The sequence below is a fragment of the Daktulosphaira vitifoliae genome, unplaced genomic scaffold (assembly GCF_025091365.1).
Source record: "Daktulosphaira vitifoliae isolate Bord-2020 unplaced genomic scaffold, ASM2509136v1 Scaffold_2, whole genome shotgun sequence".
Taxonomy (NCBI): domain Eukaryota; kingdom Metazoa; phylum Arthropoda; class Insecta; order Hemiptera; family Phylloxeridae; genus Daktulosphaira; species Daktulosphaira vitifoliae.
Genome location: NW_026099573.1, coordinates 30,365,958 through 30,377,585, shown reverse-complemented (window position 1 = coordinate 30,377,585; position 11,628 = coordinate 30,365,958). Strand labels below are relative to the sequence as shown.

Genomic DNA, 11,628 nt, shown 5'->3' with positions numbered 1-11,628 from the left:
CTTATAAAAAAGTTGCTAAATTAAAATTAGAAAAAGAACAAAAAGTCATTTCTCAAACCGCAAAATTAACTTCATTTTTTGACAATCAACGACCATCAATCTTCAATTCGCCAAGTAAAATAGAGACTACAGCTGAATAGATTTCAAATGAGTCTAGTGATAAAAAGTAATTTAAAAATCAAATGTTAACTTTTGTACGTTATTTCAGTTTTATATAAATGAAAAATTTTATATTTTGTTTAGTGAGCCTAATCTTCAGAGTCCTCTTGAAGCCCTAGCAAATGAAAATCAAATAATTGAAAATTCGGAAAAACAATTAATAAATACGTCTTCTATTGCACCAAGGTAAGGCGTACAAATCAAAAAGAATGCTTGAAGCATATGTTATCTCATCTGCGTTAATTCAGTTTTTTATAAATAAACAATTTTATAATTTTTTAGTGAACATCCTCTACATAGTACTTTTGAAACCATGGCAAATGAAAATCAATTAATTGAATATTCGGAATTATTAAATACGCCAACTAAAAAACCCAATCCAACACTTTTTGGGGGGCGGCAAAATTAAGATCACCGGGCGGCAAAATTCCTAAATGCGACCCTGCTTGTATACTTTATATCGATAAAACTGTACCATTTTGTGATTATATAACCGACAATTACATTCAAGATATTTTCTTTCCTGCATTGTGACTATCGCATATAAAAATAATAACAAATATGAGTCTTTTTAATAAAAATATAATGATTTTTTTTATCATCGCCAGCTATTCTTATACAGAGTGTTTAGTAAATAAAGAAAGGGGTCAGTTATTATAAACAATGAGAACAGTAGAAATATACTTTTGTCAATGTTCTACAAAATATCGAAGTTGATATAGTTATACAAAAATAAAAAGTGTGGAATAGGTCCTGAAACAAAGAAATAAATTGAGGAAGCAAAAAGTATCTATTTATAAATGATTAGCAAAACAAATATTTCAAAGTAGATTTCAAGTGATACAGTTGTAAAATTTATTTATTAACTATAGACAATGGATCAAATTTTTTTTATTATAATATATTTATATAAAAGGAAAAACTTAAATTTTATGGGACTTATAACAAAAATTTTTATTATTTTTACTTTTATGTTTAAAGGATTCTGGACATACTTTTGATTAAGAAAATAATAATCCATAAAATTACTATTAAGATGAAAATTATGAAATTGAAGCATTAAATATTAATTTTTTATTTTACTAAGACATCTTAGATATGCAGCACATATTGAATTTAATTTAAACTATGGTACTAATTTTTACTGTTATTGAAACAAATTTATAAATTTGTGTTTATTTTGATTAGATAATATGTTTAACTTTTTAGAATTTATTGAATGCCAATTTTAAGAAACAATTAAGATGTACTTTTAAATGTCATGCTCTATAGAGTACACAATGCCGATCGACTAAATCAGATGATGCAATAAAAAAAAACGGTAGCACAGTGGGGTCGAGGCACAGTATAGACGTGGCATAGATGAGATAAGTATAGATGATATCTGACAGTGATTAAAATCACTATCATAAGAAACGCTTCGATGCAAATCTGTAGATAGTGTTTCATTTAGAGAAATTGGTGGATTATTCCAAAAGGAACATCAACTCTTATTTCTTTAATTATATCCTGATTAGCAGTTCTTTGATTTTAAAATATAATATATGAATAAATACTAACTAATTATAAAAACTAATTATAGTTTTTAAATTCAGTATGAAATTGTGAGGCCAGCTATGATCTATAAAAAGCAACCGTAATATGAAAAAAATGGAATATAAATTTTAGTACTCACATTAAATGTAATGTAACTCGAAAAATGTTTGTTTAAATGAAAAAATATAAGATAATTTTTTTGTTTATAATTGTCTTTTAAACAACTTTTGTACGAAACTTTTTTTTGTAAGTTAAATATTTTTTGAGAAAATTAAAAAAGCTCATATTTTTGAACTTTTGCGAGGCTGTAAAAAAAAGCTCAATTTCAATCAATGAAGACTATTAGTATGTCATTATACATATTTTAATTCAACTATTAATAAAACAAAATTTGGTTGGGAATTTTTTAAGAAATTTTTCCTTTGTTGACTGGCCTAGATGTCAATTTTAAATTTGTAATTGAGCTAAAAGTTATGGTAATATATTCAATTTTTTTTGCTATAAACTTTCATAAATCTTTATCAAAAATTGTTCATAAATTTTAAAGAACCAAAAAAATAGGTTAAAAATGAAAATTTGGATTGATCATTTTTAACATATTAAAAATCAAATCAGTAATAAATTGAAAACAATTCTTTTTTTCTTTTAATTATTTTTATATGTAATTAGTAATAATATAAAAAAAATAAAGAACTGATAGATAAAGTCTAATTGCAGATTTGAAAACAACGCGAAACTTTGATTTAAAAAAGTATATTTTTGTTTCTGATGAAAGTTCCTTGAAGTACAGTGCATTCATTTATAGTAACAAACAGTTTTTATTGAAAATTATTGTATTAAGCCCTTTAAATTTTTATACACGTAAAAATAAAGCAAAATACAACTTCTTTATTATTTTTATAATTTCTCCGTTTAAATTACAATATTAAATTATTGAATATCAATTTCATACTAAATTTAATAATTATAATTAGTATTTATTCATATATTATATTTTAAAATCAAAGAACTACTAATCAGGATATAATTAAAGAAATAAGAGTTGATGTTGCTTTTAGAATAATCCACCAATTGCCTAATTAAAACAAAGAAAAAAAAATTGGTTGAGAATTTTTTCTGCTATTCTCCAAAATTAATCCTTCGTTGACTAGAATGAATCATTAAATAGAAAATTTTATGAGAATTAAAACTATGCTATTTTTAAGACTAATATGCAGTCAGGAAATTTTATAATTACTATTTACAGTATATTTATCAGAAAAACTCATTATTTTTTTGTATTTTTATCGTAATAGAACACCTAAATAGAAATCATAGTAATCATTTCTAAGTAATTTTTAGTATTTAAAAAGATTCTACAATTGAAATATCCAGAACTGAATTAATTTTAATGATTTACTTTAGCTAAAAAAAAAGAAAGTTATAATTTTGAATCCCACTTGTGGGCAGGTAAAGAGTTAGATTTATAAAAAAAACAAATGATAAGTAAAGACATGCATCTAAATAAAAAAAAAATTATACTGATTTGGTCATTTTTGTTAAAGTTATAACAGTTAACAAAGTTATAAGTTTTATACACTGGACTACAAGGAACTTTCATCAGAAACAAAAATATACTATTCAAAATCAACTTTTCGCAATGTTTTCAAATGTGCAATTAGACTTTTTCTATCACTTCTATGTTTTAATATTATTAAAAAATAGTATTTGCATATAAAAAAATTTGTAGATAATATTTAATTTTAACAAATTAATGAATTTTTTGTCACTTATGAATAAATATACTGGACTACAAGAAACATTCATCAGTATCAAAAATATACTTTTTTAAATCAACTTTTCGCGCCGTTTTCAAATCTAAAATTAGACTTTTTCTATCACTTCTAATTTTTGATATTATTACTAACTAGTAAAAAATGAGTATTTACATATAAAAAATTGAGCGTATAATACAATTTGATTATATTTGTAAAAATCAATTGTTAATTCAGGAGAAAAAACAATCATTTTTTTTAGAAATGATTTATATAGCAACATGTTACAAAAAAAAATTGTAATATGATAGTCTAGTAGTAGCACACACAAATAGAGTAAAAAAATTATTAAATTACAAAGTAAAATGATTTAATTTTGTAGTTGAAACCTATCATATCAAACTTGATTCGTCAATAAATACTTTGAAACATTAGAAATTAATGATTTTAATTGTTTGTATGGAGGAAATGGAATAACTAACTGTTTAATTGATAAATTAAAATTTTTTTTCAATTTTTGAGGGTAATATCTTCAACCTAGATACGAATTGTAGTCATTTGACGTATCGTTGAAAAAAATAAATAAAAAATTTGTTACTTATGAATAAATACACTGGACTACAAGAAACTTTCATCAGAAGCAAAAATTTACTTTTCTAAATCAACTTCTCGCGTTGTTTTCAAATCTGCAATTAGACTTTTTCTATCAGTTATACATTTTTATATTATACTAATTACATATGAAATAATAATTAAAAAAAAAAAAAAATTGTTTTCAAATTATTACTGATTTGATTTTTAATATGTTAAAAATATGCAGTCAGGAAATTTTATAATTACTATTTATAGTAAATTTATCAGAGTAACTCAATATTTTTTTGCATTTTTATCGTAATAGATAACTTAAATAGAAATAATAGTAATCATTTCGTAGTATCTTTTGGTGTTTAAGAAGATACTACAATTAAAATATGAACTGAATTAATTTTAATGTTTTACTTTAACTAAAATAACCAATAAATAATACGAATTGTAGTAATTTGACGTATTGTTGAAAAAAGTAGGTCAAGTTAGAGCAGAGAAAATAAATGATAGTCACAAAAAAATATCTTCTCAGCTTTGCATCGAAGCGAAAACTTAAAATATAGTAAAATAATTTTAATACGAATAAGAAATTTCTTCTTGCAAGGGGCGACTAAAGTGATGGGATCCTTGATCTTTATTGAAGTTATTGAATCTAAATGTGATAAAAATCAAACGAGTTAAAAATTTATACTAACTTAAAAAGAATTAAGAAAAAATGCAAAAAATTCATTGCCATACGCGGGTTGGAACCTCGTACCCCAAGCGTGTAAAACATAAATTTTACCAACTCGGCAACCGTACGTCGCTACCGTCGGGTGAAAAAATAGGCTATTTAAGCTAGTTCAAATTTCAAAGTTATTTTTCTCGACTTAAAAGAAGCAAACAAATTTAAATAAGTTTAACTTTCTATGCTATATTAATTTTTTATTTATATAATATTTATGAAAATCTGTAGTCCCCTTGTCAGGTATTTTAAAATAAAATAAAATACAAAACCCAGAATTTTAACACAAAAATAGCAAATTTTTGAATACGGTAGTCATTTTTACCGTGAAGACAAATCCAGAGGTCACATTTTTTTTTTTAAATTAAAGTATATTATATAAGCTTTAATTTAAGATATATATAAAAGTGTCAGTATTTCCGGAATACTTTCAAAAATTAAATTGAAAATATCATAGTAACAATACGCATGATTAAAGTTTTGACCCCCCTTGTTAAAGGGGTATGATCCGATTTACAAAAAAAGCGTGTAGATGAAAGGAGTATATAAATATTTATTATAAAAAAATAATAATATTGATCCATACATTTTTCCAAAAGTTATATAAAATATAAATTAAATAATATAACATATAAAATCGAGATTTTTTTCACGGAAATCGTACGTTTTTCTTTAACTTTGATGTCCGTTTTCACCACGAAGACAAGTCCAGAGGTCAAATTTTTTTTTTTCAAATTAAAGTATATTACATAAGCTTTAATTTAAGATATATATAAAAGTGTCAGTCTTTCCGGAACATTTTCAAAAGTTAAGTTGAAAAAGTTCTACTTTCTATACGCATTTTAAAAGGTTTGCACCCCCCCTGTATAAAGGGAAATGGTCCGATTTTAAAAAAAAGTATGTCGAATGAAAGAAGTATATATAAAGTATTTATCATTAAAGAATAAAGTTGATTCATGCATTTTTTAAAAAGTTATAGCAACATAATGTTAAAAAATGTAAAATATAATATCAAGAATTTTTTCACAAAAATAGCATATTTTTGCATACGGTAGTCATTTTCACCATGAAGACAAGTCCAGAGGTCAAATTTTTTTTTTTCAAATTAAAGTATATTACATTAGCTTTAATTTAAGGTATATATAAAATTGTCAGTCTTTCCGGAACATTTTCAAAAGTTAAGTTGAAAAAGTTAATTTTTTGTAAAAAAGTTACCATTTTGAAACCCCATCCTTTGGGCTGTTAAAGGGTCAAATGTTCACAAAAATATATAAAATGATAGGTAATTATCTAAGGTATCTATAAAAAAAAAAATTATATTGATTCGGTCATTTTTAAAAAAGTTATGGCAATTTTAAGTAAAAAAAATTGAAAAAATATCGAAAATTAGCGATTTTTAAATTTGTAATTTTTTGGGGGATTTCCCCCGTTTACGGGGAACGAGGGAATTTTTTTCAATTTTTGAGGGTAATGTCTTCGACTAGATACGATTTGTGATCTTTTGACATATTGTTCATCAAAATCGGTCCAGCGAGAGCTGAGATTGAGCGTTCACAGACACAAAAAAAAAAATAAAAAAAAAAAAAAAAAAATAAAAAAACACATCATAGTAAAATTAATACCTTCTCAGCTTCGCATCGAAGCTAAAACACATCATAGTAAAATTAATACCTTCTCAGCTTCGCATCGAAGCTAAAACACATCATAGTAAAATTAATACCTCCTCAGCTTCGCATCGAAGCTAAAATATATATTGTGAGGTGTATATAAAAATTCATAATGCTACTCGTTAGATTTGTTTCATGGTTCTAAGCATGCTTTTACAAAATATTAACATAAAGTGAATTGTAGTTAAGAATTTTTATGGATGAATTATACAGGGTGGCCCACCACTCAATGACAACTTAAATAACTTTTGATCCAGTTAATATTTTTAGCTGATTTTTTTTTTAAATAATAGTTATACGTTAGGTCTATAGCTATATCTCAATAATTAATTTTTTTACATTTTATTAAAAATATTAATTATTTTTAAATTTTAAATAAAATGTAAAAAAAAAATCTAAGATAGCTATTTTGTAGAGTAGAATTTAAGAAAAATTTTAGTAAAAAAATATCTTATTAATATTCAATAGTAAATATTCTGTAGCGTTTTGAAGTTTGTGAAAATTTGAATTTTCATGTACTATTTTACGGTATTAAACATTGAAATACGTATTGAGAAAAGGACAGAAGAAAACGCTATCTTTTCAATATACTTTTGAATGAGAGTGATAAGTAATAATTGCCTTATCTAATTTCTTATCATGGTATTTATGCCAAGTTTGTAATGTATACACATTATCATCATATGTATACACAGTAATCATGAAAAGATAGCGTTTTCTTCTGTCCTTTTCTCAATACGTATTTCAATGTTTAATACCGTAAAATAATACATGAAAATTCAAATTTTCACAAACTTCAAAACGCTACAGAATATTTACTATTGAATATTAATAAGATATTTTTTTACTAAAATTTTTCTTAAATTCTACTCTACAAAATAGCTATCTTAGATTTTTTTTTTACATTTTATTTAAAATTTAAAAATAATTAATATTTTTAATAAAATGTAAAAAAATTAATTATTGAGATATAGCTATAGACCTAACGTATAACTATTATTTAAAAAAAAAATAAGCTAAAAATATTAACTGGATCAAAAGTTATTTAAGTTGTCAGTGAGTGGTGGGCCAACCTGTATATTGTTAAGCGAGTGTTACTTAAATATAGAATAATTTATAAGTGATTAAAATTATTGTTTATTATTTAAGTCTTTACAGTTTGTTGAATACAGGTTTAATCGTAATGATTAAAGTGAATGACTAAGTTCTTGGAAAATTATCAGTCTGTCATGGAAACTCTATCATTTCGGATATACTAAAAGACGGTAAATGTTTATCACTTTCTTATTACTGAGGAATTAATTTCTAAATATAAATATGTGATTCAAAACCACTCTAATTCAAAATATATTCAATCTCTTGTTCGTGCTATATATTATGTGGTATTTCTTTATTTACTAAAATGTTACAATGTATAGATGATGTTTTAATTTTATTTTATAGGGTTAAATAAAATGAGACTTGTTCACTTTTTTGATGATAAATATTTCATAATAGCTGCTATAAGTAATACATCAATTAATAAATTTTGGATAAAAAATAGTATATAAAAAAAATTGGCTATTATTACTTCTTAGCTGAATGTGATCTGTTCATCGAGAAAAATTTTTAAAAATTGATTATAATCTACATTTGTTTATCGAACTAAGAAACATGTTGACCCTACATCTAGTTTTTTTTAATTTTCCATTTCAAAATAGTAATGAAAGGAGTGGTAATCTTGTTTTAAAATATTAAATCGACCAATACTTATAAAGTTCCTATATTGAAGATTTAAATTATACAATTTAAATACTATATATACATATAGTGTGCCATATGTAAAATTTTTAATATTTTATTAGTTTATAAATATATACTTAGAATAGTATTAGATTTTTGGTCTTCATCAAATACAGCAACCCTTTATCATAATGTGGTGTATCTATAGAGCGAGTGTTAATTGTTAGTGAAGTAACAATAACTAAAATAAATATAGTTTAAAAAACTAAAAAAACACGCTTAAATTAGTTTCACATGTATGTTTGTAACTCTACACGCGTCAAATGTTATTATCTCGTCGTCTATGGCCTTGAGACTAGACTGTTGTAACGCATTCACCCCACTCCGCTCACCACTGACGACAACAATATTTTCCTGTTTAATTTAATTTTTGGTTTTCGCACCCGTACATGCATGCGTATCGTCAATATTATATATAAATATAAACAAATTTTTATTGTTTATTATCAGATATAAATATTTAAAGATTCAAATTTTTTTGAGTTAATTACATGTATAATACATAACGGATTACAAATACAGGTAGCTAATTGGTTTTTTATGACGATATTAGCAATCATATAGCCTTTATTATCAATGGTAATAAGACACATTGCTGTGAGTTTACAAACACACAAATTGGCAATATAGAAATTATATCTATTGATAGTGATAATAGACAATAAACAATCCGTGACTGTAACAGTGTTGTCATAAAAAACCAAAAAGTGAAAAATAATATAGTTAAAAGTGTTTCATCTATCCTTATATATGTACAATTAATTGACTAATTAACAATAATACTCAAAAATAAAATCAAATTATGCTAATAATTTTAAAAATATTCTTATACAAATGTAGATTTTAAAAAAAACCCAGTACAGGGGGGTCGCGACACAGTGATGACATAGCATAGTTGGATCAAGTGTAATGATAAAAAACGCTTTGATGCAAATCTTTAGATAGTGTTTATTTTTAAAAAATTGGTAGATTATTCCAAAAGCTACATGATCTGCTATTTTCTTATTTATATCTTAATTAAGATTAATTATGTGGAATGAAAGAGGGATATAAATATTATTTTTCATGAAAAAATTGTATTGATACAAACACTATTCAATAAGTTATAGCATTATAAAGTTAAACATTTTAAATATAAAATCGAGAATTTTCACACAAAAATAACATTTGGTAGCCATTTTCACAGTGTAGACAAAATAAGTTCAACATTTTTTTTTCCATGATAAAGTATATTATATTAGCTTTAATTTAAGATATATATAAAAATGTTAGACTTTCCGGAACACTTTCAAAAGTTAAGTTGAAAAAGTTGCTATTTTAAATCCCCCCTGTGGACAGGTAAAGGGTCAGATTTATAAGAAAAATATACCAAATAAAAGTTAAAAGACATCATGCATCTACAAAACAAAAATATATTGATTTGGTTATTTTTAAAACGTTATGGTAGTTTTAAGTAAAACAAATTTCGAAAATTTGCGATTTTTAAATTTGTAATTTTTTTTGGAGATTTCCCCCATTTACATGGAGATTTCCCATTAGAGAAATTTTTTAAGGGTAATGTCTTCGACTAGATACATTTTATTATCTTTTGACGTATCGTTGAAAGAAATCGGTACAGTGAGAGGTGAGTAAAAGTAGTAACAGGCAAAAAAGATATTATAGTAAAACCAATACTTTCTCAGTTTCGCATTGAAGCTAAAAGGTAGTATATTCCGTCAAACTTACTTTGTAGATATTTGACTTTATTTTTGACATAAATTAGACATTCTTGTTTAACAATATGGCTTGGTGGATAAGTAATATCATTCCACAAGTAGCTCTTTTGTAAAGACGATGTTGATATATTGTTTATAAAATAAATAAATTTTTGTAATTCATACTTTGTGTCACAATTATCCATTTTAATCGTAAGATTAATAGTATTAACAGATATAAAAATATTTTTTTACAAAAAAAAAAACCTAAATAATAAAAATTAAAAATTAGTCGATACTATACAATTTTATATGTAGCTATCTAAAATGTCAAGGATACTGATAAATCTTATAAAACAAATTTTATTTTTATATTATTTAATAAATTTATAAAATAACGGCGTGGTCAGTTGTGTAATTTAAATAATTTGTAGTGTTTTATTTTTTAATGGAACCTTCACTTTACGTAAACAGTACTTCTCAACGATTATATGTATTTATGCCATATATAATTTACTCCACCCATAAAATTTCTGAAAACCAAAAATTTTAATTCACTTATTTACTTTTTGATTTAAATCATTATTACCATCAAATATAAATTAAGCATTTGATATTAATTATGACATAAATTACGATGTTAATTAATATCATAATTTAAATATATATTTTAATAAGATAAAAATTTTATTGATATTTTTTAACCCATTGAACATAATGGAAAATTTATTTATTTTAAGAACGACGAAAGTATTTTTAAAAAATTAAAATAGAAATATAACATTTATATAAAAAAATCATTTTTTAAAATTTAATAAACCTATGAAAAGGTGGTTAAAAACAAAATTATGAGTGCTTAAAATAAATATGTTTTTCAAGTATTTTGCTATCTGTTAAAAAAAATTAACATAAACAAAACTATGACAATATTTACAATCTTTTATGGTCATTTAAAATGATGTAAAATATAATTTATTTTTGTAAAATATTTTATTTTATTGAAAATATTATTTTTAATACGATTAATATAATCGTAATACAATCGATTAATATAATAGTTAATATAACTATTGGATATATAAATTTTTAATTATTATTAGAGACAAATAAAAAATATGCTTTTACCATAGTCCAAACCTAAATTTGTTTTAAAAAAAAAGTAAGGCAAAATATTAGCTGGATCAAAAGATTAAAAATATCAGAACATGGTAGAATATCTGTATAGTGTTTATGTTCACCCATTTGTATGATTTAAATCAATTGAGATAGTACGAAATTTATATTATTATAATTAATTAAATGTTTAATCATTACTATCACTTTTAATAATATATTTTTAATATTTTAAACATATCAATATATCTTTAGCCCACAACGTGATTCCTTTCTTTTTATCAAAAATTATTTATTCCAACCAAACGCGCTAAGTAGGACTATTATAAATATTTCTTAGAAACCAACTCCTACGTGACATTCCGTAGTAGATTAAGGAAACCATTAATTTTAAAAATAATTTTTTCTTATATTTAAAACAAAATACTAATAAAACCTTTAATAATAGAAAACATTATTGCACAATTTAAATAGCTTATTTATTTTATCTGTACTTTATTTGTTATACAAATAATAAAGATTTATGTTTATATAACAATTAGAATTTTTAATTTATTCAAAATTAAATATTTCACCGAATAATGACTAAGTAATACAGACATATAATGGCTTTA

At 23.6% G+C, this 11,628-nt stretch overlaps 1 protein-coding gene across 1 annotated transcript in view; it reads right to left on the bottom strand.

The window, feature by feature from the left end:
• The window catches only part of LOC126898114 (dynein axonemal heavy chain 8-like), a 55,074-nt gene that overhangs the window by 38,969 nt on the left and 4,477 nt on the right, over nt 1–11,628 (bottom strand). The window lies entirely within an intron of this gene.